General features: G+C 42.4%; 1 long non-coding RNA gene across 1 annotated transcript; it reads left to right on the top strand.

Annotated features, from left to right (window-relative positions):
- Positions 1–7,483: 7,483 nt before the first annotated feature.
- LOC145723167 (uncharacterized) lies at positions 7,484–23,733 on the top strand. The gene is made up of 4 exons (XR_014148047.1): positions 7,484–9,002; positions 9,098–9,149; positions 10,803–10,927; positions 23,500–23,733. It is a non-coding gene; the product is annotated as an uncharacterized LOC145723167 (long non-coding RNA).
- The last annotated feature ends 122 nt before the right edge of the window (positions 23,734–23,855 follow it).

Raw genomic sequence — 23,855 nt, 5'->3', positions numbered from 1 at the left:
CTGCCAGTGTTGGTGACGTTGGGCATGCCACTCTCCCATCACGATTTCCAGGAGAACCTCCCGCTGGTTTCAGTGCACCAACTTAACCTCTACTGTGTGTTTTCAGAATCTAATCAGGTGCCACCTCTCGATAAAGGGTCCTCGTAGAGATTGGCTACCAGGCGTAGCAGCTTCCTGCAAATTGCCTCTTCCCAGAACTTATCAAAATTCTCTGAGCTAGCCATTTCTCTCTCTCTTTTTAAAAGATTTTATTTATTTATGTGACAAAGAGAGCACAAGCAAGGGAAGCATCAGGCAGAGGGAGAGGGAGAAGCAGTCTCCCTGCTCAGCAGAGATCTGGATGCAGGGCTCAATCCCAAGACCCTGGGATCATGACCTGAGCTGAAGGCAGATGCTTAACCGACTGAGCTACCCAGGCGCCCCATGAGCTAGCCATTTCTAAGGCAGGTCCTTGGTTGGATCCTTGAAATCACAGCCCCCTCCACACACACACACACACACACACACACACACACACACACACACACACTTTGCACCTGCAAATGGTCTACCCTATGGATAGAATAGGCCTTCGATGTCTAATAATTTCAGAAAGCTCATTAATCCTTTTGAGCAGCCCAACACACTTATTTCAAACCACAGTGCCCCAGCTGCATGTACTTCTTAGCATAAACACCTTATTCCTATTTTTTTTTTTTTAGATTTTATTTATTTATTTGAGAGAGAATGAGAGACAGAGAGCACGAGAGGGAAGAGGGCAGAGGGAGAAGCAGACCCCCTGCTGAGCAGGGAGCCCGATGTGGGACTCGATCCCAGGACTCCAGGATCATGACCTGAGCCGAAGGCAGTCGCTTAACCAACTGAGCCACCCAGGCGCCCAACACCTTATTCCTTATTATGCTATGTCTTCCACCACCAAATTGGCCTTTATTTTCATTATTTCAATTTAAGACTTTTGTTTAAACCATAAAATACTGACCACAGAAAGCGGCCTTTAGAAATCAGCTTTACTGATGAGTTTAGTAACTCTTTCAAAGGGAAGACCTCAAAACTGCCGGACAGGCTCTGTCTCAGCGGTGGGAGTAGGTCTCAGCTGTCCTCGGCTATCACTGGCAGGGAGGTGGTCAGCGGCTGGTCAGACAACGATGAGATGTTAGAAGCACAGCGGCTACCCGCACAGCACAGGGAAGTCTCTGGAACTCAGAGGAGTTCAGCAGTGGGGTTGCTCATGACCCCAGCTTCTTCCACCCACCAGTTGGGAGCTGCGCTGCCTTGACAAGCTGTATTCACAACATGCTCCTGATCTACCTAAAAGTTCCCTGAGCCAAATACTTAAGCTAAATCCTAACAAGCTCACAAGACATAGGGATTCCTCAGCTCACCAACATCTGGTCTCTTTGTGCCTTGGTGGGAAGAGAAACCATGAAGGAAAACCGCTCTTCTCTTTCCATGGCTGCCACACTGCTTCCCCTCCCCAGCCCTCTGGGTGGAAAGGTGGACATTGGACCGCTTTGCAAACAACAGAAGCTGGAGGAAGATCTTGCCTGTGTGCCCACATTCCCAGCCAAGGCTCCACCCATGTGGAGGGTTCTCAGCAGATGAGGCCTCTGTAATGTTTACGTTGATGAACCAGGCTGCTCAGCACCCAACCAGCTGAGCCCCATCTGTGCACAGCGAGGGCCGGCCTCTCAATGAGCTGCCGTCTAGTTGGGGAGCAGGAAACCTCAAGCACGGGAGCGTTCCCAACGATAAGTGCTGCAGGGATTTGATAAACACCATGTGCCGAGCACTGGGCTCGCCGTTCTGGGGCCAGGAGATAAGTGTGACCTGCAGCAGCCGGGAAAGGCTTCACATGTGAGAAGGAAACCAAGTGTTTGGGAAGTGGCTTTGCTTGGGAAGAAAGGCGGGAGTCAAGACCTGAGGCTAGGGGGAGCCCACTGCTACATTTGGGGGTCATTGAGGAGCAGGGGCCAGGTGGAGGGAGATAGAGAAGGAGGTCAAGGCCCGGGCACCTCAGTGGAGGACTGCCCATCTCCACGAAGTGATTGGGAATGATTTGCCTGATGTCTTGCTGAGTAACAGTAGTAAGATGTGCTTCTCCCTTCCCTTGTCCCTCTCGTCCCTTCCAGAGCAACTCAGCCCTTAAGTCTTGGGTGGGCTGGTCAGAGGGAGGAGAGCTTCGTTGTAGGACAAGTCAGATTCTGAACAGGGCATGGAGGGTGTCCATGCACCAGCGACCCTAAGCAGAGAGAGGAGGGTGAAAACATAAGGGGGTGGGCCAATGGGAGGGTCAGAGCCTGAGGGAGTGAGAAGAACGTCTATTTACAGGGCTGCCCTGGCAACGTGTTTTCAGAGACTCAGTGGAAAAGAGAGGTTCTGCAGCAGGGGGAGCTTGGCGTGGGGTCTCAGAGCCCCAGAAGGGTGAGGAAGTGCTCACATGGAGGTGTCCCAGTGTGGGATAAGAGGGACTCTGCCTGGGGGAACAGACCAGCGTGTAGGTGCTGGAGCCCCAGCTGCGGGAGGGGGCAGGGGCATAATGTGGAGGTGGTGAGTGAGGAGAGCATCCACACAGGAGATGTAAAGGCACAATGGGAGACTGCTAACATGCAAGGGGATCCGTCATACAAGCAGACATATTGAGAGTATTCCTCCCTATAAGAGATGGGACTTACAGATAGGAATACTCAAAAACTAGAATAAACCCAGCAGTTTTAAATTGGAAGCAGAGGTATCAATGTGAGTTCATGGTTGTCAATATACATGATAAATATGGATTCCAAAGTGTGTATGTGTAGATACATATGTGTGTATGCATGTCTATCTCTAACTCTACTGACTGGGGACAGCCATCGACCCATAGCAAAGACCATCTAGCACCCCGATCTTGGCTTTTATTTATTTATTTTTTATTTTTTGTTTAATTTTGTTTTTGTTTGTTTGTTTGTTTTAGAGAGAGAGAGCACGCAAGCAGGGAGGTGCAGAGGGAGAGAGAGAATCTTAAAACAGTTTCCACGCCTGGTGCCTAGAGCTCAACGGGGCGGGGGAGGGGGGGGAGGCTCAATCTTACAACAGTGAGATCATGACCTAAGCTGAAATCGGGAGTCGGTTGCTTAACCGACTGAGCCACCCAGGCACCCCCAGATCTTGGCTTCTCTGCAAAAGGAAGCGAGGATCCTTAGAGAAATGGTGAATTCCACGCTGGGGCAGGGAAAGTGCAAGATGGGCCTGAAACATCTTGCATGAGCAAACAAGAAGGTATTCAGATAATGATAGGATATGCCAAATGGACACAGACAGGAACATCAAAATATATAACAATAGTTAACAGATTATAACCTATTAAATACAAAAGGAAACTATGAATCCCTGTGATACACATGAGTAAACTAAACATTTGATGAGGAACAAGATATTTACATAGAGTCAAGATGCTTCCCCACAAACTATTAATTATAAAGGGAAAAAGTGTGTGGTAAAAAATATATATATATATATACTGGCAGATACGATCTCAATCAAGCAAAGTGAATGTCATCAGGAACAGTAAGTGCACCTGTGCACCGCAGACGGGGTCCGCAAGAAGAGTCTGCATCATTTCTGTAATCTTCCTGCCAATGACACCAACCTGTTTGCAGGAAGCTCGCACCAAAATAATCAGAGGTGATGAGGCATCACATCTGCACCTTGGTCCTAGTGGATCAGGGCTCAAAAAATACAGGTATTTTGTATTGTACTTGCAACTTTCGGTAAGTTTGAAATTGTTTCAAAATATAAAAGCTGTAAAAAGTAATCCAAAGCAAGATATTGAAAACCCTGTGAAATATGATCCTAATTGTATAAAACAATGACCCGCCCTCACATAATAGACACAAGTATGTGTGTTGTGTATGGCTATGTGTTTCTTTGATTACATGACGATACAGAGAAATACAGACTCCTACGTGATAAGTTGTACACAGGTGACCTTGGGTAGAGGCAGGAGCAGAGAGAGAAGGATTCAAGCATAAGAAGAGTTAAAAAAAGACTACATTAAAAATTTTAAACGTGCCATGTAAAGCCATCATTATCTTGCACTTAATGTACAATAATGTGTGTGTATTGGTCTACTGCCAAAATAAAACACCACAGACTGAGTGGCTTGAACACGGACATATTTTCTCATAGTTCTGGAAGTCGGAAGTCCAAGATCGAGGTGTCGGCAGGGTTGGTTTCATTCAAAGGGCTCTCCTGGACCTGCAGATATCTGCCTTCTCCTTGTCCCCCCTCACGCATCCTTCCTCACACACATGTGCATCCCCGGGGTCTCTGTATGTGTCTAAATTTCCTCCTTATAAAAACACCGCCCTAACAGCCTCTTTCTATTTTTATTTATTTATTTATTTGACAGAGAGAGCGAGAGAGCACAAGTAGGGGGAACAGTAGAGGGAGAGGTAGAAGCAGGCTCCCCGCCAAGCAGGGAGCCCAATGCAAGGCTTGATCCCAGGACCCTGGGATCATGACCTGAGCCGAAGGCAGACGCTTAACCATCTGAGCCACCCAGGCGCCCCTAACAGCCTCTTTCTAACTTAATTACTTCTTTAAGTCCAAATACAATCACATTCTGAGGTACTAAGGGTTTGCACTTCCACAGACAAGTTTGGGAGGGACAGGACCCAGTCCAAATGAGTACAAATATGTGTGAGCGTGTGAGTGTGTACGCACACGCGCTCACACAAAAGCCTTGACCCTGATCAACCCATGTGTTCCTAGTCCAAGCAAGCATCCATTATGACTTGGTCTGGATTTCTTGTTGAAAAAGATTTGGTGACTTTTGGTCTTAAAAAAAAATATTTTTGTAGGGTTGTTTCCTGAGTTTTCTTAATTCCAGTTGAAAGCAACAGTGACTCTTACTTCATTTGAGGTAAATCCAGACTAAGTAAATGATGAGAGTTAGGGTAGTCCTCTCTGTTAACAGGATGTTTATGAAACTACACTCAGAGTCCTCTTCTGTTCAGGCAGAATGGTGGGAGATCACAATCCAGCCACTCAATAACGGTGCGATTTGTCCTGAAGTTTATACCTTCGCTCCTATCATGTCTTTGTCTTGTATATCTCTCTGTGTTATCTTCAAGACAACTTCACGCTCCCCATCCCCACTTAGATTTCTTTCCACTGCCCTTTCTGGTTTCACCTAGTTCAGTTCCATGCCTTTGGAACTATCTTCTCCCACAACGAAGTCCTACAAGCCCCCAAGCTGAATGAATAGTCCAACACAACCCAAAGAAAGAAAATACACAGTTTCCAAAGCCTGATTTATTTAAAAACCAAAAAACATCTGCGTTATTTTGGAATGCTCATTGTGGATTTGGTGTTAGGGCATCTCAATTCCCTGTCTTGTCATATCCGCAGCAATGTGGGAAGTGCTTTGCTTACCCCAGAAACGTCTCTAATGAACGTGCAGATCTCCCCCTTTTCCCTTTTCCAGTCTCTCCAATGGGATGTGCGACCCACAAAGTAGATGGAAATACAGTCCCTCCCATAGCTCTGCTAAGCAGACCAAGTTGTATCAGTTACATGTTGTTTCATTCTTCAACCCAAATGCGGGTTGGGAGTGTGGACGATTTGCAAGGGCACACAGTCACAGGAATGGATGGATTCTGAACACTTAGCCTCTGGGGCAGCACAAAGAGTGCTGGTCCTGCTCTAGCCCCGCTCAGCTCTTCACTGGCTGGATGGCCTCACCTGTCCAGCTCCTCACCTGTGTCACAGACAAGGGCACTCCCGCTTAAGTCTTCACTGGACAACCAGCTAGGCTGTGGATCGCACACCACTGTGCCCATCGATGGCAGAGCCCCATGCAAATCAGAGGTAAGAGGCGCGTTAGTGTGCTGGAGAGGTGGGGGCTGGCTGCGGGGCAGGGATCCGGGTGCAGGTCTCTCCCTCGGCACTTTCTTCTGAACCTCAGCTTACTCCCTGGGAAAACAAGGATACAAGAGTCACCCTCACGACTGTCGGTTCCACAGCTGGACTCTCCAGGGGACATCAGACAGCATTATCCCAGGACGCTTTACTAGCCTGTTTGGCCATCTCCCCAGGGACACTGTTCTCTGAGGTGAGATCAGGGGAGCAGAGCCCACAGCTCCTGGGAGCTTTGGATCCTGGCTTTTTGAAACCAGATCCCACTCGGCCCCCCAGCTCCTCCTTGAGGGTCTCTTCCTTCCTGGGAAGTACATCCCCAAGTGGCCTCTTGCTGTGCTGCTGGCTCAGCAGCTGTCTTCTCTTCGCTTCCCGTCGAGTCCTCGAAGACTCTGCTGCAAACACCACAAGGTGGAGTCAACAGCTCAGCCTCCCTCGGAAAGAGGAGCGCTTTGGCGCTCTGCCCCTCATCAGAGGGCAGTCTCCCTGCCAAGTGTGATCACCTCACTCAAGCACCCTGCAGGAAGTGGGGTGGCAGGGAGGCCCGCCCTGCTCCCCCAGCAACCCAGACCACAATGGTGAAGCTGTCACATCGAGCACCGCCCAGTCCCCACCAGCTCACAGTGGACAGGGAATGAGCCCTGTGTTTCTTTTACATTCTCTTCATTCACTCATTCATGCCTTTATTGAAACCTACCCTGTTCCGGGCACAGTGCTCCGGACCGAGCACACACATGAACAGCATCACCCTTGCCCGCTCTCGCACAGCTCATGACCTAGTGAGAGGAGAACACACAGGAGGCATGGACCTTCAACAGATACTTGATGGGTTTATACATATAAAACCAGTAGATGCTCCTCCCCACTAATGTGGAATATTAACTTATTCATCAAAAATATTTTGCAGGGGCGCCTGGGTGGCTCAGTCGTTAAGCATCTGCCTTCGGCTCAGGTCATGATCCCAGGGTCCTGGGATCGAGCCCCGCATCGGGCTCCCTGCTCGGCGGGGAGCCTGCTTCTCCCTCTCCCACTCCCCCTGCTTGTGTTCCCTCTCTCGCTGTGTCTCTGTCAAATAAATAAATAAAATCTTAAAAAAAAAAAAAAAGGTATTTTGCGGTACTGACTACAGAATAGTCCGATCTAATGGATCCATAGAAGGAGACAATTCTTGATTTTGAACCCTCAAGGCCAGGTCTCTGATAATCCATGAAACAATGTGCTCAAGTTTTCAAGTTTGTAAGTAGGAAGGGCTGAGTACCGGTTGTGGCTAATAACCACACTATGGATTCCTTGTTTTCATTGGAAAACACTTTTTTTCCTGCTTAATAATTGAAGATGGCATCAGCACAGATGGCCACGTACCTGTACCTTTAAGGGGAATCTGTGTGCCGAATGCCTGAGGAATGACTCCATCACCAGGACACTGACCCCGTCTTAGAGTGCCAACGGCTTGCTCCGCCAGCCCAGGAGAAAAGTAGAAAGGCTCCTGGTGAGAGTCTGTGTCTCAGGCTCCCTCCTGGCTCTGCCCCCCCCTCCACCAGCTACACTGAAACCGCCTCTCCCAGCAAGTCTCCTGAGTCATCCTGCCTTACATAACCCACTTGGGAGCCTCTTGGCACACATGCGTATGGTTTGTATACGCTTTCCCAGAGGTCCACCAGCCACCAAAATCAGTCTTCCCTCTAAACCCTTAAACCAAAGGTTTGCCCAACTGTTGTGTGCTCTTTTGGGGGGAAGTTTTATTTAGCCTGACACAGTAGAGGTTATATATACAGGCTCTGTAGGCTCGTAAAATAAACATAAATTTAAATCATAATCTTACCCTGCGGTTAGAAAAATAGATTGTCACAAATACTTGTAATACTAATTGCTCATTATACACTTCCACGAGTTTCGCTCTGCTGTTAGCTCTGGGACAGCAAATGTTGGTGAATGTGAACTAAGCTATTTCAGCCAGAACCTACCACTCAGACTTGTATTTGTGGAGGAGCTTCTGTTTACAAAACTCTTACCCACACATTTTCTCAACAAAGGTCTCCAGAGCTTTATGACATAGATACAATTATTCCATTTTACAGAAGAGGAAACTGACGTTCAGGGTGTTCCAGATCACAGGAGTGATAAGAGGACAGATTTCAGCCCTGGTGTTCTGATAGATCCCACTAGTTATAACCTCCCCATGGGATATGCATACACAAGGACCCCTGTACTCCTGGGTAACCTACACCCTTCTAACTATTCCACATGTTTCACACCTAACTCAGTGCTTGACACTTACAGGGCAAAGTAATAAAGTCTCCGAAGTTGAATGTGGATCTCTCCCTACTTCCTGGCCACACTGGGTCTTCTGCATCCTGTGTAAATTAAAGTCTTGGGCACCTAACACATTCACTCTGTATCCGTTAATAAGTTAATGAATGTTTTCTATGAAGCTAGAGAACCCGTTCCTGTCCCCTTGTTTTGTGGACTTTGGAAGTTATGCTGCAAAAATGGGTTGTCCTCGGGGACAACTAGGGAGCCTGGCTGCACCTGACCTCTGAGGTCCAGCTCATTTCTCCCCCCAGGGAATTTTTCTTCAGAAGGCTTTCAAGCCACAACAGGAGCAAAGATGATGTGAGGAGGACAGGGTTATTGTGAGAAAAGTCTTTCATATCTGGTATCTGTCTCCGAGATCTCAGGGCTCTCAGCAACTGCTATGCGAAGCGGCTCCCTCCAGGGGATCTGAATCACCACATCCTTCAGGGTATGTGCCTGCAGAGCTCCTTAAAGCATTTTTAGTGGTTCTAAGGATACAAGTTCCATTGGGGTCTATTCTTGTGGAGCTGCCCTGAGTTCGGGGCACCCCCCTCCACAAACCCCCAGACAAACGTGACTCTAGAGCACGGAGTTTCTATTTGAAGGTTCACAGTTTGTTTGTGTTGGCCGTTACAGACACTCCCTGAGATAGGCCAGTGCAATAGGATTTCCCAGGGCATGCTGTGGACTAAGAAAACAGCCTAGAAAAAACGGCTAGTGGAACCTTCCTTTCTGCCTCTGCTCTGAAATAAAGTGCGTCATTTTGAGACAAAAGGGGGCTCTGCTGAAATCACTTAAGGAGAAAAATACAGGTAACATTAAAAGTGTAACCGTACTAGGATGTACTGGAATTGTGATGATGGCTCGGTTGCTAATGTTTCTTTCTCCAACATGCCCCCCTCCCCAGCATCTGGCATTACAACAGCTACGTATCAGTGACTGTTTCATTCTCTGAAAATGTGAGTGTTACATTTGTTACACATTTGTTATACCTAAAGTTCTACTCAACCCTGAGGAATTCCAGGATTTTGTAGCAAAATGCACCACAGAGTGATGATGTTTCAGAGGTTTGCTGTTAATGCTCCCTGCTGTCCTGCTCAGCATTTCATAGAGCTTCCTGGTGTCATTACCCAGAATCTAAATCAAGAGAATATTAAGAGTTTCAAGTTGCCTGTTGATTAAAGAAAACACCATACAGCAACTACTGAAAACTATAGGAAATGATTAAAGTGATCTGATGGAAAACATACAGACATCAACATCTTTCCTATCAACCAGCAAAAATCAGTTTAAAACCCAAAGTTCCCAGCAGCAATATCAATAATAACAAAAACGACGCAGGGGGAAGAAGCTGGTAAGAAATGCACAGGAAATATACACTGATCTCAGTAAATATAAAGATATTTTTAGATATTTACATAACCAAGTTGCACAAATTTCTGAATAGGAAGATTGAGAAGATTAAAGTATTAAAGAATGTTCTTTTCCCAAAGAGATGAGATGTTTTATTTAATCCCAAAGAAAATATTAACATTGGGTTCTTTTTCGAACCTAAAAAAGCTAAACATAAATTGTACCTGGAAAATAGATTGAAGGAACGAGAATATGACAGATCTTAGTATATCCAAGAAGTATACGTTTTACAAAAACGGCATCACAAATTAATGGAGATAAGTATTTTTAAAGTAATGGTGCTGGGAAAATTTCTTGACATTCTGGAAAATAAAATACTGTTTTCTTATCACACACCCCTGATAAAAGAACATCAAGGCACAAAAGCAATGGAAGAAATAAAATAAAGATATCTATTTAAATTTCAATCACCTTTGTAAGTTAAAGATCCTTAAAATAAAAAGGCCAAAAATAAGCTGGGAAAAAATCATTGGCATAAATCTGCAACTTCCTAAAATGTACTGGCTTTGCCTTGCTCTCCATTCCTGCAAAGAACAGACTATTTCTGTGTTCGTATGGGCTGTCCTGCTCCTATTTCTGCTTTCAAGATCTCTGTGCCCATGTACCCCCTGGAGACATAGGAACACCTTGCATGGAAATCCCACCATTTACATATGAACCATTTACTTACTGAATATCCATGTAAAATATCTAGACATTTCCTTGCCTGAGGATTTTATCACAGTAAGTATATTTTGAGAAGTTGTACTACTTTAGGCTTAGATTTTTAAAACTAGAAATGTGCTCTTGTCCCTTTTAGGAGAAGTCAGTTCATAAAATTCTCAAGAGAACAAAAATTGGAATTTTAAAGAGTGAACTTAACTAAATTTCAAGTGGGTAGTTAATAAGAACAAAGAATTTCATTGAGAAGAGAATAATTCCCTTCATGGGAAAAGAGGTTTCTGAATGCAAATAGCAACAGGAAGATACATGAGGGCAGGAAGTCTCTAATGTATTCAGTACCTGGCAGGTGTGATTTACCTAGCAGACAAACCCCAAGAATTATTCAACTGCTCAGTTCCAGTAAAAAACTAGGATCAATTTTGCTTAAGAAAATATCTATTAAATACATGTACAATGTAAAATCATAGCCACAGGCATACATATTTGTTAGAAGGAAATAAAAACTGGTTCATTTGCATCTTCTGCTTCTGACAAAGACGAAGTAACAGAGACCAGATTGCCTCCTGAAACAATCAAATGAAATATATCAAGCAGCAGTTTTCAAGGCACTGGACATCAGACAATGAAGGGGAGTGATTCTGAGTGATGGGAAATAGAAAAGGTGAGTCCTATGATCACCCCAGCTCACTGCTATGAGAGTCTGCAGGCCACAGTGCAGGGATGGGGAATCCAGGTGGTGCCCAGTGGACTCCCGGGGTAAACACAGCTCTACTGACTAAACAGAGCTGAAAGTGTAAGAGACCAAGGTGTCTTGAGTTGGCAGGATAAAGTGCCAGAGAGGAGAGAGCTGCAGAGAGAGAGAATTCTTGAGATCTGTGGAGGGAACCCCTCAAGAATACAGCAGAGTACTGATAGGTTCATGCACAGGGGGAAACTCTGAGGTGGGAGAAAGAACTGTCTGAGAGAGTTCGAGGGAAGGGTGCCAAGCACTCACCCAGGACCAGAAAAAGTGCCTGTCCCCACAGCAAGACTGGAAGCGTCATAATTAATGGTTATTGGATAGGCTACTCAAAGTAGTCTTGTATCAATAGTGTGGAATAATTAGCCTAAGACTGAATGCTGCTCTGTTCCAACTAAATTCTTAAAAGCAAGATCTAAAAGGATCAAACTTTTCCCAAGTGATTTAAATGCATCCCAAAACAAAGCTTAAGAATGTTTATAGATAGACAAAAATACTCAGCACCAAAGTAAAATTCACCAAGCAGGCAAAGAAACAGGAAGATATCTTTAATGAGGAGAAAAGCCAACCAGTCCAAACCAACCAAGAACTGATTAAATGTTAAAATTAGAAGACAAGGACACGAAACAGTTATTATAACTACATAACTGCATTCTAGATGTTCAAGAAGTTAAGTAGACCCAAATCAAACTTCTAGAGATGAAAACTACAAATTATCAAATGAAAAATATACTGGATGTGATTAACAGCTGATTAGATATTGCAAAGGGAAAAGATAAGTGACTTTGAAAACATAGCAATAGACACTATCTAAAATAAAATACAAAGTAAAAAAGAACTTGAAAAAATTATAAAATCACTGAACTATGGACAATTTCAAATAGCCTAATATACATATATTTAGAGTTCCTAAAGAAGAGTAGAGAAGGGGAGAACAGGAAAACTATTTCAAAGAGTAATAGATGAAAATTTTCCTAATTTGGTGAAAAGTATAAATTCACAGATTCAAGATGTTTATCTCATCCTGAGAATGAGAAATATTTAAAGATCATACAAAGTCACTTCATATTCAAATTGCACAAACCACTGATAAAATCTGGAGAGCAGCCAAAGAAAAAAGACACAATGGATTCTTTACCAGCAGATCCACATTATAAGAAATGTTAAAGGAAGCCCTTCAGGCTAAAGGAAAGTGAAACAAAATGAAAATATGGATTCATACCAGTGTTTTTTCAAGCTTGGCACTGGTGACATTTGGGGCTGGATAATTCTTTATCCAGACATTGTTGAATGTCCCCAGTGGGCAAAATTACACCCAGTTGAGAATCACATCCAGTTGAGAACCACTGATTTACACAAAAAAATGAGAGGCACTATAAATGCTATTACATTGGTAAATATGTCAGATTTTTTCTTATTATTTAAATCTATTTTAAAGATAGCTAATTTTGGGGGTTGCCCGGCTGGCTCAGTTGGAAGAGCATGAGACTCTTGATCTTGGGGTTGTGAGTTTGAACCCTATGTTAGTCATAGAGATTACTTAAAATAAAAAGAATCATTCTAAAAGAGAGCTAACTTTTTAGGCAAAAATAATTTAAATTTTAAGTTTTCAACTTTTAAAGCAAAAAAACATATTCTTAACATTTTAATAGCAACAAAAACATAAAAAAATGTGGCTTTTATGTTTGTGGGGTTTAAGTAAAAATATATGTCAACAATATCATGAAAGCAGGAAGAGGAAAATAGAGTTCTGTATATACTACTGTATATACTTATATGGAAGTCACATAATATCTCTTGAAGTATGTATATGGTAAACTCTAAAGCAACCACTAATATAGTAAAACAAGAAGTTTTAGCTAAAAAGTCAACAAAATAGATTAAATTGAAAAACAATAAATAATCCGAAAGAAGAAAGAACATACGGAAAAAGAACAAAAAGATGAGATAAATAGCAAGATGATAGACTTAAATCTAGCTATGAAGTAATCACATTAAATGTAAATGATATAAAGAGCTCAGTTAAAAGAGTTTTAAAAGGCTCATACTGTCAGAGTACATAAATAAAGCAGCATCCAACTAAATGCTCTTACAAGAAGTACACTTTATATATAAAGAAACAGTAGGTGAAAAGAAAAGGGTATGACTTGCTAACACTAGTCAAAAGAAAGCTAGAGTGGATACTAATATCAAACAAAGTAAATTTATATACAGCAAACAATATTGCCAGAGATTAAAAGGTTATTTCAATATGATAAAGGATTAATTTATCAAGAGGATATAACAATCCTAAAAGTTTATATACCTGACAGCAGAACTTCAAAAAGCATGAAGCAAAATCTGGTAGATGTAGAAGGAGAAATGGACAAATCTATAACTATAGTCAGAGATTTAAATACCACTTTCTCAATAATTGATTAAACAAGCAGTCAGAAAGTAAAGAATATATGAGACATGAAAACTCTAACAGCCAAGTTGCCCTAATTACCATTTATTGAATACTCTAAACAACAAGAGTGGAATACACATTCCTGTCAAGTATTTACCAAGCATTTACCAAGACAGTCATACTCTGGGCCATAAAATATGTCTCAATAAACGTAAAAGGATTCAATTCACACAAAGTATGTTCTTTGACCACAATGAAATTAAATTGGAAATCAATAACAGAAAGATCACTGAAAAATCCTCAAATATTTGGAAATTAAATAAGATATTTCTCAATAACCCATGAATCAGTAAGGAAATTGAAAGGAAAATTAGAAATTATTTTGAACTTCATGAAAATGAAAACATCACAGACCAAATTCTGTGGAATAACACCAATGCTGTACTTAAAGGGAAATTTGTAACACTAAATGCCTATATATGAAAGGACTAAAGGTCTCAAGTCAATAACGTCAGATCTCATCCTAAGAAACTAGGAAAAATAGAGCAGACTAAACCCAAAGTAAGCCAAAGAAAGCAAATACTACAAATCAGAACAAAAAATCAATGAAATAGAAAACAGTAAAAATAATAGAGATGTCCAATACGGTCATCGCTAACCACACATGTCTGTATAGCTTTAAATTTAAATTAGTTAAAATTAAGTAAAATTTAAAGTGCAGTACCTCAATTGCATTTGTCACATCTCAAAGCTCGATAGCTACTGGTGGCCATTTGCTAGCATCCTGGACAGTGTGAACACACAGAACACTTTAGTCATTGCAAAAATTTCCGTGGGGCAGAGACCAGCTCCCCCATATTTTTAAGTGACCTCAGTGACATCTGATCAGGTGCTCTCCAAGCCAAGACCCATCATCACAATGGACATGCAGGGAGAATTCCAGAGTATCAAAGAGATTACCAATCAGGGCCTCATTGTCCTCACCCTACGTTCACGGAAATCAGGGCAGGAGTCCTGCCCACGAGTTCCCAGAAAATACATCATTTTGCCAAAATGTTTACATTTTCTAAATCTTGGTTCACAATGAAGTTTTTATTACAAAGAATTTTCATGTTTCTACACCACTAACATATCTATACGCACATATACATACGTGTATATGTCATGTACAAATGGAAAAGCTCTGTGGCGCCGGCCTGGGAACAGCAGAGCTGGCTCTTCATGAGATTTGTGATGTGACCCTGAGTGGACATAAAATAAAGCAGCTCAATTACAATCTTAGGAACTGGAATGTCTGAACTAACCACATTTTCAGAAGCCAAGTAAGTGACTTTAATTTTTGGCCAGATTCTTAGGGGGAAGTGCACAGCTCCGTGAGCTCACACACTTGACTTTCAAAAGCAGTGAGAAACCACAGTTCCAGACAGTTGAGGAAACACGGCCCTCAGCAACTGAGCTTCTTACCCAAGCTCATAAAAACTGTCAGAGCATGAATGGAGTCCAGATCTTTAGACTCAATTAGTGATCTTTCTGCTCTCCCACGGTGCCACATTACCACATCAGGGATTGTGCTATGCATGAAGAGAGACCTTGCCTACCCGGACTTAAAAAACACAACACGATTCTGTAAACAACACCGAAGTTGTAGTAATTCAGGGAAAGGAGATCGGTGCTCTGTAGGGCCTTTAGACGTGCTGACCATGCAGCATTGTCCTGATTGTGTTTCCACCCCCAGACTTCAATTTGACGATGGATATTTCTGGGTTCTGCACAAAGCCAGCACAGAAGTCATCATCTGGTGCAATGAGGACATCTCACAATATGGAAACACAGTTCCTCTTACTGACGGGCAGAGTTGCAGTGTAAGCAGGTAAGGGTGCTGAGCCCCGGATGGCGTCAGCAGCATTCCTGAACTGTCTCCCAGAGCTGCGGGCCATTTCAGCTAAGGGCAAGAAGCACCTGCTGCGGCCACTGGCCCTGGCTGTCAGTGAGCATTTGCCCTGTCAGACAGATACCCGGCAGCGCTCAGGAAAAGTTGTGAATTTTGTTACTGGCACACTGACATGAACTGGAGTGGAGCTAGAACATCACTGCTGGTGTTCTCCAGCCACAAGCCTCTGGAGTCGATGACAACAGCTCTGTGGTGTCAGAATCCAAGCCAGGCGTGCCAAGTGACCCGGAGAAACCTGTAAGTGAGTGAGCTTCTCACAATCTCTAAGGATAAGGAAGAACATTCTGGAGCCTGCTTTCATTCACCCTTTGCCGTCTCCTTTCCTTATTTGTCAACATGGTGACTAAGAGGCAAATGACAGGACCACAGGGTTTCAAAATGTGAACTTGGGGGTGGTGGTTTTTTTTTTTCCTAGGCATCTGAATGTACTGACTAGAAGAAAAGACCTCAAGTAAAACTGGATGTTTTCATGAAGCAAACTTTAACTTTGCATTTATTACAACCAGTTATCAGATGAACAAAAGCTGTGTATGGATTTATTTACTGTTTGGCAAGCAAACGGTCACCCAATCACCAGTCCCACGGAAAATGATCAGGTACACAAAAGTCCTCTGAGACGGGCTCAGGGCATTTGTTTTTTCACAAGTAAAGGAGGAGGGAAGAGATCCTTTGTCACAAAGAAAATGTAAACTTGGAAGGAACATCCTGGTTACTTAGAATCAACTCAATGAGTATCATTGAAACTTCACAAAAATCTTGGTTCTTAAGTGAATCAGAGACAACTCACATAGTACAAACTTGCCAAGCCTGAGTTTTTCAATAGAAGTGACATTATTTTGAGGGTCTAAACCCAAGGCTCTGTTACAGACAGAATGGCTTGGTTAGCAAAATATTAGACAGCAGCTCTTGTTGCAATTTCTGTGGTAATAGCCTGAGGAGAGGCAGCGGAAGACCAGGGTGGCTCTCCCAGGGTCTGTTCCCAACTAGCTGCAAAATCTAAGGCTCACCACTTACCCTCTCTGGGCCTCCATTTCTCATCTCTAAAATAAAGAATTGGGATTCTAGGGACATCTGGAGACATACAGCAATGTCTGGAACATTTTGTCATGACTTAGGGTGGGGGTGGCGCTAAGAGCATCAAGTGGGTAAGAGACCAGGGATGCTGCTAGATTGAGAAACCCTGGTTTCAACCAGATTGGACTGGATTTTCCAACAAAGTAATACCCAGTGCAAACATCCTATGGTTCTAGAGACAGTTCAATATGTTTCTTTCATTCCAGACCCCTTATTTTTAAATTGTCCCAAATTATTTATCTTCAATATAAATGATAAATTTCACATATTACCAAAAATATGTGCATAAAAAGTGCTTTTTTGATGTTTAACAACAACAGAATAAAGCTTCCTAATCACTGGGAACATCCTCCTAATAAACATTTACGATGACAGTTGGCAATGATTCAAAGTCTTCCAGGATACAATCTATATCCCAGCAGTAAAATTAATCTTTTGGGAAGTAACCTTAATAGTTGTTGGGATGATGTTTGCCAAATAAATGATTCATCAAATAATATCTTTGGTGCTGAAAGAAACAGGAAGTTTGTGAACATCCAGACTGTGGGATTGAGGGAGGCAAAACCTTCTGTCTGTGACTGTGGGTGTTGGGCCCATACAGAGATTCTAAAATAAAATAAAGCCAAAAATGTTTTCCCCACCAAATGTCCTACACATTCATCTGTTCCAATGGGGGCTTTGTTTAGAAGAATATGCATTTTCTTTGCTGACCCCCACCCTTCCCCTAAAGCCCAAGTCACCCAGGTGCACCCCAGGATATTTGCAGCGTTAAACTTCCTGTATTTGTTACAAATGTTTCATTTGTCTGTCTGGCTCTCTGGACTCTACTTGCCCCGAGGAAGAAGCCTGTGCTTTGTTATTTCTCATCCTCTGCACCTAGCAACAGTAGAAATACAGCAGACACAGCATAAATATTAGTTGACAGTGGTCAATATGGCAGACTTAGTGGATCTCACTGCTCCTCGCACAGAGAAATGTTGGATAGAATTGTTGGATAGAAAGCCAAACTCAAAAGCAAGGAAAGGATATCCTTAGAGGCCTGAGTCACAGAAGGAATTCGAAATCAAAGAGGTGGCTCTTGAGTTTCAACATGAATTGAGTGTATCGGGTGCCATAAACCCCTTGGCACTGGAATTTACTGCCTAAGGAAGAACACAAGTCGTGGACTTAAGCCATGTATGTGATGAGCAGCTGAAACTGAGTTCCCAAAATAAAGCTAAAGATGGGAGATAACTCACCCCCAGAAACACGAAAATATTTTTAAATGAGTATGTTTTAAAATTTTGAATATGTGAATATATATATAGTTGAATACATAATGCAAGAATGCAAAATTACATTAAAAAGAACAAGGAGATTGAAAAGGTACCAAACAGAAATTCAGCCATTAAAATAAAATTCCATACACAAGTTAAACTGTAGAATAAACACAGCAGAAGAGGAAACTAATCAGAGGAAAATATATCTGAGAACATACCAGACTTTAATACAGAGAAATAAGAAGATGGAAAAAATAAACAAAAATTTTTTTAAATGAAGGAAAGAATGAAAACTCCAACTTATTTATGAAAAGACTCCAGTTGAGAGATGGAATGGAAATAATATTTGAAGGGGGAAAAAAAAGTAATATTTGAAGGGAAAAAGGATAGAGAATTTTCTGGAATAAGGACTCCTCCCAGACTTCTCCCCTCATGTTGATAGGGCTGCTTTTCTTCAGTGAAACAGGAAAATTTGATTGCTGATGGCATTATTACAATCTCAGAGACCTAAAGTCTGGGAGAGACTAGAAGAAAGTTGCTTCCATGCAAATTCTCTCTGCTCTGAGATCTATATTTTTCCTGATGCTTTTTCTGAAGAGGTCTAATGACCACACCCCCAAACATGACATCATAGGTTATTTTCTGTGACCACAACCCCATCACATTGTTCTGTCTCCCCAACCAATGCTGGTTTGATTTCTTTGCATAGAATAACTAAAGCTTATTCTAACAAATGACAAGTTGTGAAAGACAGAGTAGTCAAACAGACAGACAGACTCTGACTGCAGCCATCAGTCCAGGAAGCCAAATAACAACCTGTAGCAATCAAACTAAATGGCCAGGACCTGATTAATAATCGAAAGCTTTCTTAATGTTTGTCCCTGCTTCCAATTTAGGAAAAGCCAAATACGCACCCGTAAGCCATCACATGGATGCCCTGCTCCGAGTTAGCTGCTTCCAGCTCCCCCGTGCCCACAGCCTCCATCAGTGCACACCAGAAGCTGGTCCTTTCTTCCCTAAGAAGCCTTCCCACCCTGCCTGCCTTTGGACCAAATCACAAGTGATGGTGGCTGACTCCCTTGCTACAGCAAGCACTGAATCAATAGCCTTTGCTTCTTCCCATTTGGGTGTTTTTTGTTCATTTTCACACTTGCCCCAATTACAAATTAATTCTTTAAAGAATGAATTATTTTACCCATTAATATGAAGAAAAGATGTAAAATTAAAAATGTTTTAAAATCTCAATTATACACTTCACATTGTATTCCTTTCTTGCTTGCTCTGGGTAAATGAATTTGGCTTGCTGGTCCCCTAATTTGCTTCCAATCCTATGAAAACTACAGCCTTAGGCTCTCTATTCTTTCTATTTCTGAATCAAAGAAACCTAAGCTCTGAGACCTGATGTTGAGGGAATCTCAAATAAAAACAAAACACTGCGATCACTTGCCATCCTCTCTTGTTTTAACTGGAAGTCCACAGATCTTTCCCAGCCTTCTACTTGAATTTGTCTTTCTTAAAAAAAAAAAACGAAGAGTTACTGGAGGAAGTAATTTTATCGGTGATATGCTTGATAATTTTTTCTCTTAATTAGTGAGGGTGATAATCCAAGGAAACGAAGAGGATATGAGTAGCTGTTGATCCATACACCTTGCCCAAACCAGCTTGGCTCTACTTATGTTAAAGTGGAAGTTTGAGAGAAAGAGGGAAATATTTAGATATATTTATGCTGTGCTGTTAGGTCTATGGCATAATAAGTGTTATAAGGCTCTTTATCTGTGCATGACATAAAAGACTGGATTTACCACTAGCAAATCACAAAGTCCTTAAATTATGGCATTTATAGGATCCCTAGAGATTTGGTTCATTCCCTTCTATTTATGGATGAGGCAATTGAGACTCATTAAAGTACCTCGTTGAGTTATAGCCCATCTGAGACAAAGTACAGATTCTTTTCTCATCTAGTACATGTTCTATTGTACCATACAATGCTCACTGGGCTCCTTTTGGCTCCAAAGCTGGGTACTGACTTTCATATCCCTAATTTGGACATCAGCAAATCATTTCTATAACTTCAAAACCCAGTGGAATTTTATCCTATTGCCCAAACTTTATAATGAATTACTCTGATACCTGATTTAAATTTTTTTCTCAAATGGCCATTCAGACTATGGGCTGCTGAATTGGTATTTACGTGATAAATGAGTAGCTGAGTCATTTGGAATTTTCTAAGTGATAGGCGGCAAGGTAACATGGATCCAAAATAACAATGGTTTAAATAGACATGTTACTTTCTCATGAAAAAGCCTAAAGGCGCCATCGCAGGCCCTGCATGATGGCTCTATGCCACGAAGCCACCATGAACTTGTCCCCTTTGGTTTGGGATCAGGCATCCCTCACCTTCAACTTCATGGTCCAGAGTGGAGGCGAAAGCATCAGAATGCTGTGGGGAGAGGAAGCAAGAAAGGATAAAGAAGAAAGGGGCAAAGGAGGACATGCACCAGTTGTCTTCCTTCCTTCCTTCCTTCCTTTCTAGGCTTTACTTATTTGAGAGAGAGAGAGAGCAGAGTGAGAGAGAGAGAGAGAGAGCATTGAGTGGGGTGAGGGGCAGAGGGAGAGGGACAAACAGACTCCCCATTGAGCAGGGAGCCCAGGACCCTGAGATCATGACCTGAGCCAAAGGCAGATGTTTAACCAACTGAGCTACCCAGGTACCCCTTTTTCTTTCTCTTTCTTTCTTTCTTTCATAGATTTGTTTCATGTGTGAATTTTTATTTATTTATTATTGAAATATGGCTGACATACAATGTTATCTTAGTTTCAGGTGTACAACATAGTGATTCAACAAGTCTATACATTACTCCATGCTCGTCACCATGAGTGTAGTCCCCATCTGTCACAAGTTGTCTTTTATAAAAGCTTCTCAGAAGCTGGCATTTCCTAGAGATCTCATTGGCCATCTTTAATCATGGGGCCACACTTAGCTGAAAGAGTGGCTGCAAGTGTAGTCTACATTCTAGATGGCCATGTTCCCAGCTAAAAGTTAAGAGCTCTATTACTATCCAAGAAGACAGACATGGGCAATGAAGAATGACCTGTGGTCTCAGCCTCTCTGCCGTAGCTTCAGAGTCCTGGGTAATGTCTATTTACACTTGTGCTCTCACCCTCATAAATATGTTTCTATAAAGACCTTAAATAGGGCGCCTGGGTGGCTCAGATGGTTAAGCGTCTGCCTTCGGCTCAGGTCATGATCCCAGGGTCCTGGGATCGAGTCCCACATTGGGTTCCCGGCTCAGCGGGGAGCCTGCTTCTCCCTCTGACCCTCTCCCCTTTCATGCTGTTTCTCTCTCGCTCGCTCTCTAAAAAATAAATAAATAAAATCTTTAAAAAATAAAAAAATAAAGACCTTAAATATGTTTCTATAAAGACCTTCTTCTCAAAATCTTTCTAACTTGCATATGTTTGGCCATTTCAGATTCTGTTTTAATACCAAAAGGTGTCTGAGAGCAAGAGCACTATGCTATAGTGGAGAGAACACTAGCTGGAAATTTTTTTTTTTTTAAGATTTTATTTATTCATTTGACAGAGAGAGAGACAGCGAGAGAGGGAACACAACCAGGAGGAGTGGAAGAGGGAGAAGCAGGTCTCCCGCTGAGCAGAGAGCCCCATGTGAGGCTCGATCCCAGGACCCGGGATCATGACCTGAACCGAAGACAGATGCTTAATGACTGAGCCACCCAGGCGCCCCACTAGCTGGAAATTAAAATCCCACATTTAGTATGCGCTCTCCAACTGGTGGCTTTGTGTTCAAGCTCTCTGGACTTTGGGCTTTTATTCAGTTAGTCAGTCAATAAACATTTACTGAACCCTTACTGTATGACCCTTGGGTTAAGTACATGACCTCACATAAAGATAATGTATTTTGCAAAAGTCTCTCTCATTAATTTTGCAATAAAGGTATCATATTAGATCTATGAATTTGTAGAATTTTTTTATATTGGAGAATTCAGTGAATTCAAGATTGCAAAATTAGCAAGAATACCAAACAGCAGAGTGAAAAATACACAGAGAAGTTTTTAAAATGTTGTTAATAAACCTTGGGAAATGCTGGAGAATAGAAGTGCTTTGGTAAAACCTTTTTTGCTCTTAAAATCTACCATTATGAAATAGTTAGATGAATGGTTCAGGGAAAATGAAAGTGAGTATGACTAGATTCCCACTGTTGACACCAAATTATGTAAGTTCTTGGGGCGCCTGGGTGGCTCAGTCGGTTAAGCATCTGCCTTCGGCTCAGGTCACGATCTCAGGATCCCAGGAATGAATTCTCTGCTCAGCGGAGAGTCTGCTTCTCCCTCTCCCTCTGTGCGCTGCACCCCCACTCAAATAAATAAATAAAATCTTAAAAAAACACACAAATTACAGAAGTTCTTCAAGAAATGTCAACGGATCCTATGGCTTTTATTTTTCTTATTCTCAAGTCTTTTGTGGTTTCATTCGACACTTTCTAATAAGATATGTCTCCTCTCCCAAACATTATTGTGCTTTTTGACTCACAACCTAATTCTATGAGATTAGATACTTTGATGAGTATGGAGTGTACATATCAGAAAGGTCCACACTCCACACTACATTGGAAGTTCTTTCCTTAAAACAAAACTCAAACTTATCATCAGGACTGGTTTGGGTACAATGAAAGAAGGAGAGCATTTCCATGCTCTGCGGTAAGGGTGGGGGTCAGGTGGAGGATGGTGGAGGAGAAAGACTGAGGACAGCGGGGCAGAGCAGGCCTGCATGGTGCTGGAGGACACTGGAGGGCATGACCCAGGAAGTCCCCTGACGTATATGTCATCTGTGTCAGTCTAGGCCACTGGGCACCACTAGTTTCTTTCCATTCTTTAACCAGAGACATGACTAAGGGAAGCGGTGGGGCAAGCCAAGGAGGGAAGAGTTCGGGCTCCATCACTGGAAGCAGAGACAGTGTAATTGTGAGGGTACAGAAGACTTCTGAGAAACCCATCAGGTCCTCGTGTACATGAAATAGACCGAGAATAACTGCCATATGGATCCCATACCTCCCCTTTGGCTAGCTGTATGAGTTTGCTAGGGCCAATATAACAAAGTACCACAAATTGGGTGGCTTGAACCAACAGAAATGGATTCCCTCACAGCCCTGAAGATGAGAAGTCTGAAATCAAGGTGTCAACAAGGCCATGCTGTCTCTGAAAGCTGTAAGAGAAAATTCTTCTCACCTCTTCTAGCTTCTGGAGGCAGCTAAGTCTTGGCTGGCAATTGCAGCACCCAGTCTCTGCCTCTGACTCCAGGTGGCCTTCTCCCTGGGTCTCCTTTTCTTACGAGGACATCAGTCATATTGGATTAAGGGCCTACCCTTACTCCAGTATGCCTCACCTTAACTCATTATATTGTCCTCTCTAACCAGATTTCTTTGACCTCAGGCACCAGGGTCAAAGCTTATGGCTTCGCTCTGAGTTAAAAGATGTTTCTGAGAAGTGTTGTTTGTCCATTTTTTTAATCAGTTTGGGATTAATTGACATTAGCATTATGTATGCCCTTTGACTCTGCATGTACATCTGTGTCCAAATTCCCACATCATAAGCAAATGAGAGGTTACAAAAGCTGTTATCCTCAGTGCTCTGGTTAAATGGTTTTAAGCAACAATAACTTGGCCAAGGAGGAAACTTGTCACTAACCCAAAGTTTAAAAAAATAAAAGCTGAGAATTATGGAAATGAAAATCTTAAAGCCTCTTCTCATTCTCTAGTAGTATTCCATGTAACATTTAAAGGGTGTTCCTTCTATCTCAACAGGTTTCACTATCTCTTTGAAGAAAGCAGTCCAACCAAGTTCACTCTTTCCTGGATTTTGGAGCGGTTAAACACCCATGAAAGTTTTAATTGTATTTGCATATTAATCAGGTGTTTGCTTTGGCAAACAAAACTGGGTGAGAGTCCTGAGCTGCCAGATCAAAGAGCTCTGAATCCTGAAGGCCCAAACATGAAGCTGCATGTTCAACCTGACTTGGAAGCCTAAGGCCAAATCAACACTCTGCATTTAATTTTACATAAGAAATAAAACAACCTTTAAAGACAAGTGTTGTCTGTGAGGAAGGAAACCGAGTACTTAACTGTCTGGGTGTTTGAAAATATGAGTTTCCCTGTGGCTC

The sequence above is a fragment of the Leptonychotes weddellii genome, chromosome 8 (genome assembly GCF_054177405.1).
Source record: "Leptonychotes weddellii isolate Sample4059 chromosome 8, ASM5417740v2, whole genome shotgun sequence".
Taxonomy (NCBI): Eukaryota; Metazoa; Chordata; class Mammalia; order Carnivora; family Phocidae; genus Leptonychotes; species Leptonychotes weddellii.
This window is presented reverse-complemented; position numbering and strand designations above follow the sequence as displayed.